Genomic DNA, 6390 nt, shown 5'->3' on the forward strand with positions numbered 1-6390 from the left:
CCCTCCCTGTTCTGCAGGGTCACATCTGCCTCCACACACAAGGCCTGACAGGAGCACGAGGGCTGCTGACAAGGTGTGAGGTGGGCCGTGGCCCGACCATGGCAGATGGACATAGAGGAGGCAGACTGGCGGCCAGAACATGCTGGCGGCCAGAGCGTGTTGAGCGTTTATGCAAAGTGCTCGGTGTGCATTATCCTCCAAGCCTCCTAACAGCCTACGAGAAGCTATCATTAGTTCCATTTTATAGATGAGAACAACAAGGCTGGGACAGTTAGTAAGGTTACACAGCCGGTGAACAGCATTGCCTGGGTCCGAGCCCAGGCAGTCTGACCCCAAAGCCCAGGATGGGACCGCAGAGCCGGGCTTCTCACTTCCTGGTGTGGGCCTGGGACCCCTGCTTTACGTGTAGGTGTTCCTTGCAAAATGTCCTGTAGATGTGAGATAGCCACAAGTCTCTGCAAACTGGGTCAGCTTTCCAACTGACTTAGAGCTGGAAGGAATCTTGTGGGTGTTGTTTTGTAAAATTAATGCTCACAACCTTTGGTGTGAACCTGGGCTGTTTAAGGGGGACACACCTGCAACTAGCTGGGTTTTTTTGTTTGTTTTTTTAATCTGTTGCTGTCTCTTTTTAATTTTTATTTTAATTAAATTTTTTTTTCAACTACAGTTTACATTCAATATTATTTTGTATTGGTTTCAGGTGTACAGCATAGTGGTTAGACAGCCATAAACTTTACAAAGTGCTTCCCCTGGTATTTCCAGTACCCACCTGGCACCATACATAGTTATTACAATATTATTGACTGTATTCCCTGTGCTGTACTTTACATCCCTGGGACTACTTTGTAATCACTAATTTGTACTTCTCAGTCCCTTCACCTTTTCCACCCAGTCCTCCAACCCCTCTCCCCGCTGGCAACCATGAGCCTGTTCTCTGTATCTGAGTCTATTTCTGTTTTGTTTGTTCCTGTCGCTGTCTCTTTATCTCTCTGTCCCCACATGCCCCCTCCATCACTTGGAGGCAGGATGAGCCCAACCCAGAATCCCCAATAAGGACATCGCTCGGCTGTCCTCCCTCAAGGACAGCTGTGGCCGACAGGATGCAGACAGACCCTCTCCTGACCACCGTCGGGTGGGCCCAAGGCTGCTGACGAAGCTCTGCCTGGTCCGTCCTTCCTCATGGCACCAAGAGGGATGTTTGCTCAAGTGGGTCAAGGGGTCAACCCCTCCCTGGCCGCACTCACCCCACAGAGACCCCTTCTCTCATTTCCTCCTCTTGGGGGATCTTGTGGACCTGCTTGGGGCCTGGTGTTTGCAAGACAGGAGGTGGGGGAGGAGGGAGGAGCGGCATCTGGTGTGTCTTCTGTTTGCGGGGCATTTTATATTCCATGGGCACTGACATGGTGCAGACAGACACCCCTGACTGAGGCTTCCGCTCTTGTCTCAGCCTGGAGAGCTGGGGGCACATGCGGGGGTCCTCCTTAGGCTCTGCTGGAAAGTTCACGCAGAGAGGGCGCAGAGGTCCCTGATGAAGTGTGCCCTCAGCACGGCTCTCGGCTGCACCAGGGAATGAGCAGCTGGATTGTGGGGGCAGTTTGCCAGTCCTCCCACACCCCCAGGCATCAGGGCAGCTGTGAATGAGTGCTCAAGGGCACCACATGGCGATGGAGGCGGAGCAGGCAGAACTCGGTTGTGCGGAGGATCCAGGCTTGGCGGAAGGAGGCAGGACTCCCGGCTCCACACACCTGCCGCTGAGCTGTGGGGGCCTAACCCGGGTCAGGGGGCCCGCCAGGCAGGCAGCAGCTGGCGCTTAGAGGGCAGAGGCACTGCCTTCGGGGTGAGGTGCTGGCTCAGCCCAGCCAGTCAGTTCCCTGCCTGGCCACCTTGGTGACAGCATCCCCAACAGGGTCTTGTGTGCCATGCTCTATAAGGCTAGGCCAGCACAGCCCTTTGTGACAGGGGTCAGGGCTGACTCAGGGGCCTGGGGTCACTCAGGGGGCTGCAGCTGGACTCGGCAGAGCACCTCTGACACCCCACTGAGTTTAAATGTTGCCCAAGCTTGCCACCACTCCTTGAACGTCCAAGCTCTCCGGCCTCCGAGTCCCTGCTCCTGTGGCTCTCTCTGTGGAGACTGTCCTCCCTCCTTCCAAGTTCAACCCAAATGCTCCCTCTTTCCCGAACCCATCTCCCACCTCCCCATTAGAGGGACTTCCTTCCTCCTTGGTGGCCTGAGTCCTTTTTGTCCTTACAGCCTGCCAAGTGGGGTTAGGGTTCCATAGTTCCTGGAGGGTGACCACCTCCATTTCTGAATCCCACTCTGGTCCCTGGCTTCCTGCCTTGACTGTCACCCTGGGCTGTCACAGTCTGTTGGATTCAATGGGATTGAACGTAGACCAGCCCAAGGGCTGGAGCTGCTGTTTCCATGTGTTTGGGGTGGGAGTCGGGGCATAGCTCTGCCTCTGTCTGAGACGTGGCCCCTGCTCCCACGCATAGCAGAGTGGGTTTCCCTTAGTTCTTGCTGGGCACAGGGCATGCCTTTTGGGTGGGAGGCAGGGGCCTTTTTAACCAGCTTCAGTCTGGCTTTTGAGAAAATGTGCTGACACAGGCAAAACATAAACACTGGAATTTGGCAACAGCCCTGCCCCCAGGGTTCTCAGGCAGACAGAAGCAAGCCAGGAGGGGTGAGAGACTCGGTCAAGAGGGCAATTAACTGAGTAATAGAGGGAGGACTATGCTTGAGCCAAGATTGACCTTTAATGTGGAATTCCGGGCAGTGTGAGATTTTGAATTGTGTGCACGGGAACTTCGGGACCCCCTGTACTTAAACAGCAAAAGCAGCCCCCTAGCTCACCCACACCTGAGGCCTGCTGGTCCCAAAGCCAGGTTTTCTGCTCTTTCCTGGGCACAGGGACTGCTGTCCCATGGTCAGAACCTGGGCCCTGCCTCCTGCCCCTCCCCAGGCCTGGCAGGTTTTGGTGATGAGGGACCAAGGGGCTTGCCCATGGCAGTCAGGGAAGTCCCTGGCTCATCAGTCACCAGTGCCATCCCCGTCAGCAGAGACTTCCTGCTCCTATCAGTTCTGTCTTGCCTGCGGGAACCAGTGTGTAATTCCTGAGTGACGTGGAGACAGGCAGGGCGGCCCCAGCCGTCCTCCACCCCTTCACAGTTGTGGCCTGAGCGTAGGGAGGGTGTGAGCCTTCCCCGATGCTCTGGCTTTGGAGGCAGGTGTCCAGGGCAGTTGCTGGGAGAATGGATCCGCATGATAACAACAATAACAGCTAATAGCCGTCACCGTTTATTGAGTTCTTTCTGTTCTCTGGGCCTCGTTCCACGTGTTCTCCTCTTTAATCCCCATAGGAACTCGGTAACTTGGGGAGGTGAGTTTATTATGCACGTTTCACAGATGAGGAAGCTGAGGCTGGGGAGAAAGACTTGTCCAGGGTCATATAGTCAGAAGTGGGCAAGGCTGTCCGATATCAAGGTCTGTGGTGCATAATTTCTGGTGGGAGCATTGAATGGGGACTTTGTCTGTCTCTGAGGGGACCTGATCCCAGACTTTGAAGGACTGATACCAAGTCTTGGGGCTGGCAGCCTTGAGGTCACCTAGTCCAGCCCTCAGCTGTGGCCTTGCCTCCAGGGGTCAGGACAGAACACGTGACTGTTTGTTAGGCCCTCCCACAAGCAGAATCTCTGACTCCTCAGCATCCTTGGGAAGTGGGCATTATAATTCCTATTTCTCAAGTGGGGAAACTGAGGCTCATGATGGGAAGCATCTAATACAAGAGAAGGAAGAGTTGGGGCCAGAACTTCAGCCTTGACACCTGCTGCTTCCTGACCTTCTCCTGGGTTGGGGTGAGGTTGCCATGTGGGCGTGGAGGTGACTCAGGCATGGCACGTGGGCGGGTGGGCACTGCAGCTGTGGCTGGTGGGTGTGGCCTGCCCGGCGCCGAGGGCAGGTGGCCCAGCCAGTTCTGCCTCTGAAGCCTCATTCCAGCCACCTCTCTGCCTGTGATGAGAACCTCCTGCTGCCTCAGCCACAGCCCCACCGGGGGGCCTTGGGCCCGGGACATTCGGTGATCTCAGAGCAAGGGCAGCCTCTGCCACCCGGCCCTCACCAGGTGAGTGGCCACACAGGCAGCCAGTGCCCTTCGAAGCCCAGGAGAGTCCAGGAAGAGCCCAGCGGAAGGACCTAAGGGGCACTCTGGGCCCTGTCTGCCCTTGGTGGATAGGTCTCAGGGGAGGGTTGGGAGGGAGTGTGAGCCTTTAGCAGGGGAAACAAAGCCAAGCATGAGCTCTTGGCCATGGGGACTGTGAGAGAGTACAGGCTCTTCTGGACCCAGGAACTTTTCCCTGAGGCTTGGGGATCTGGTACAGGGAGGACTCCCAGCTGCCCAGCGCCAGAGGTGAGGCCCCAGGGATGTGGCTCTGTGGGGCAGGAGCGATGGGACTTCAGGATGGGGTAAGGTGGCTCCGGAGCTTGAGAGGGACAGGGCCCAGGCATTCCCCAGGAGCTGGGCCAGCTGTCATACATAGAGATACAGGGTCCTGGGGACCATTCAGCTCATTTCTCAGAATAGAAAACAGAGGCTCAGGGAGGTGTGAGAGACAGGCCTTTCATCCCTCTTCTTTACCCTTGGCCTTCAGAGGTGTGGGGCTCCCCTGTGGCTGTGGGCCTGGTCCATCTCCCGGGAAAGGCTATTTCAGTCAGTGTTAGGGCTGGGAAGGCATGGCTTCCTGCTTCCCAGGTGGAGGCCTGATCCAGAGAGAGGGATGCTGAGACATTGAGAGAGTCTAGCTGGCGAGAACGCAAGGCTTACTGGTGACTCAGGGAGCTAATTACAGCTGTCGCATCCCAGGCCAGAGTTTTCCTGAACCTCTTTGCCCTGGCCGCCCAGTACTGCCCCACACCCACAGGCAGGCCCAGGCCAGAGACGATGGAGAACCAGCTGTCATACATAGAGATACAGGGTCCTGGGGACCATTCAGCCCATTTCTCAGAATAGAAAACAGAGGCTTAGGGATGTGTGAGAGACAGGCCTTTCATCCCTCTTCTTTACCCTTGGCCTTCACTTCTGTGCCTCTGGCTGCTTACGATGGCCTCCCAAGGGGCTGCTCCACCTGTTTGACCCTGAGGCCCCTCCTCAGAGCTCCCTGCCTCAAGGTGCCTCCTCTGAATAGCTCCTCTTCTCCCAAGTTTGTTTACTTTTAGTGTGTGTGTAGGGAGCTGTGACATTTCTAAACCTCAATCCAGTCTGATGACTACCTGCTCCAGACAATTCCTCCAGGAAGCTTTCCTCTTTGGGGCAGGATCACCAGTGGTCCCAGCTCTACTCCACCCAACTGGGCTCTTCTTACAGAAACCTGTCCCTCACCCCACCTCCATGACTCTGGAGGAGTTCCCTGAGGCAGCTCAGGCTGGGAATGGCCCCCGTTAACTGCAGAGTCACCTCCTGTCCACACAACTCTTTCCCCTGACCATCTTTAGGCCAGCCCACCCTTCCCCAACCCAATGGCGTCCACAGCAGTCTCCCCCTGGCCCCCTGCTCTGGTGCCCCTCATGGCATCCCACACACAGCCTGTTCTCTTTAAGGTGGCTATCTCCTATGTAACCCGAAGCCGTCCCATGTCCCCCCTTGCCCTGGGGATCTGCCACAGCTCCCAACTGGTGTTCCAGGCCCTCACAACTCAGCCCATCCTTTCCCAAACCTCTTGTTGCCAGGGCTCCCCACGAACAACCCAGACTCTCCAGCCACACCAGCTCCTTGCCACTCGCTTAACTTTTTGTCCCCTGGTCTTGGCTCGGGCTGTCCCATCTGCTTGGATTGCCCTTCCTCCAGTCTCCTCAGATATATCAGTCCCTCTCTCCAGCATCTCCCTCCTACCAGCACGGGATCCAGCCACACTGAGCATCAGTAAAGCAGGTCTGGGCTGAGGGGCTGCCTCCTCTGCCTCTGGGGAGGGGGCTTAGTTGTTCCCTCCAGGTGGACAGACAGACAGACATGGGGCTGGTTACACTCAAAGAGATGATCAGCATGTTAGTTGCAGAGACCGCCAGGGTGCTGAGAAATCCAGAAACCAGAGGGACTGATGCTGTGCTATTAAGAGCATAGTGTTTAGAACAAAGGAGGTGACAAGTCCTGTACTGTTGAGGAGAGCTCTGAACACAAAATCTGAGCCAAGCATTGAGAAAGCCGAGCATATTCTCAGCAGTCCACCTGGAGATTGGTGGGGCCAGAGATGATGTCTTGAGAGAGGCTAAGGGCATGGTACTCTGTACCTGGAGGCTCTGCTGGGCTCTCCCAGGACGCACGGGAGCAGGGGTGCTAGAGCAGGGAGCAGGGGGAGCTTCAGGGACAGCCTCTCTGTCCCTGAGAGGGTTGGTGGCCTGGG

The sequence above is a fragment of the Miniopterus natalensis genome, chromosome 17 (genome assembly GCF_054644295.1).
Source record: "Miniopterus natalensis isolate mMinNat1 chromosome 17, mMinNat1.hap1, whole genome shotgun sequence".
Classification (NCBI taxonomy): Eukaryota; Metazoa; Chordata; class Mammalia; order Chiroptera; family Miniopteridae; genus Miniopterus; species Miniopterus natalensis.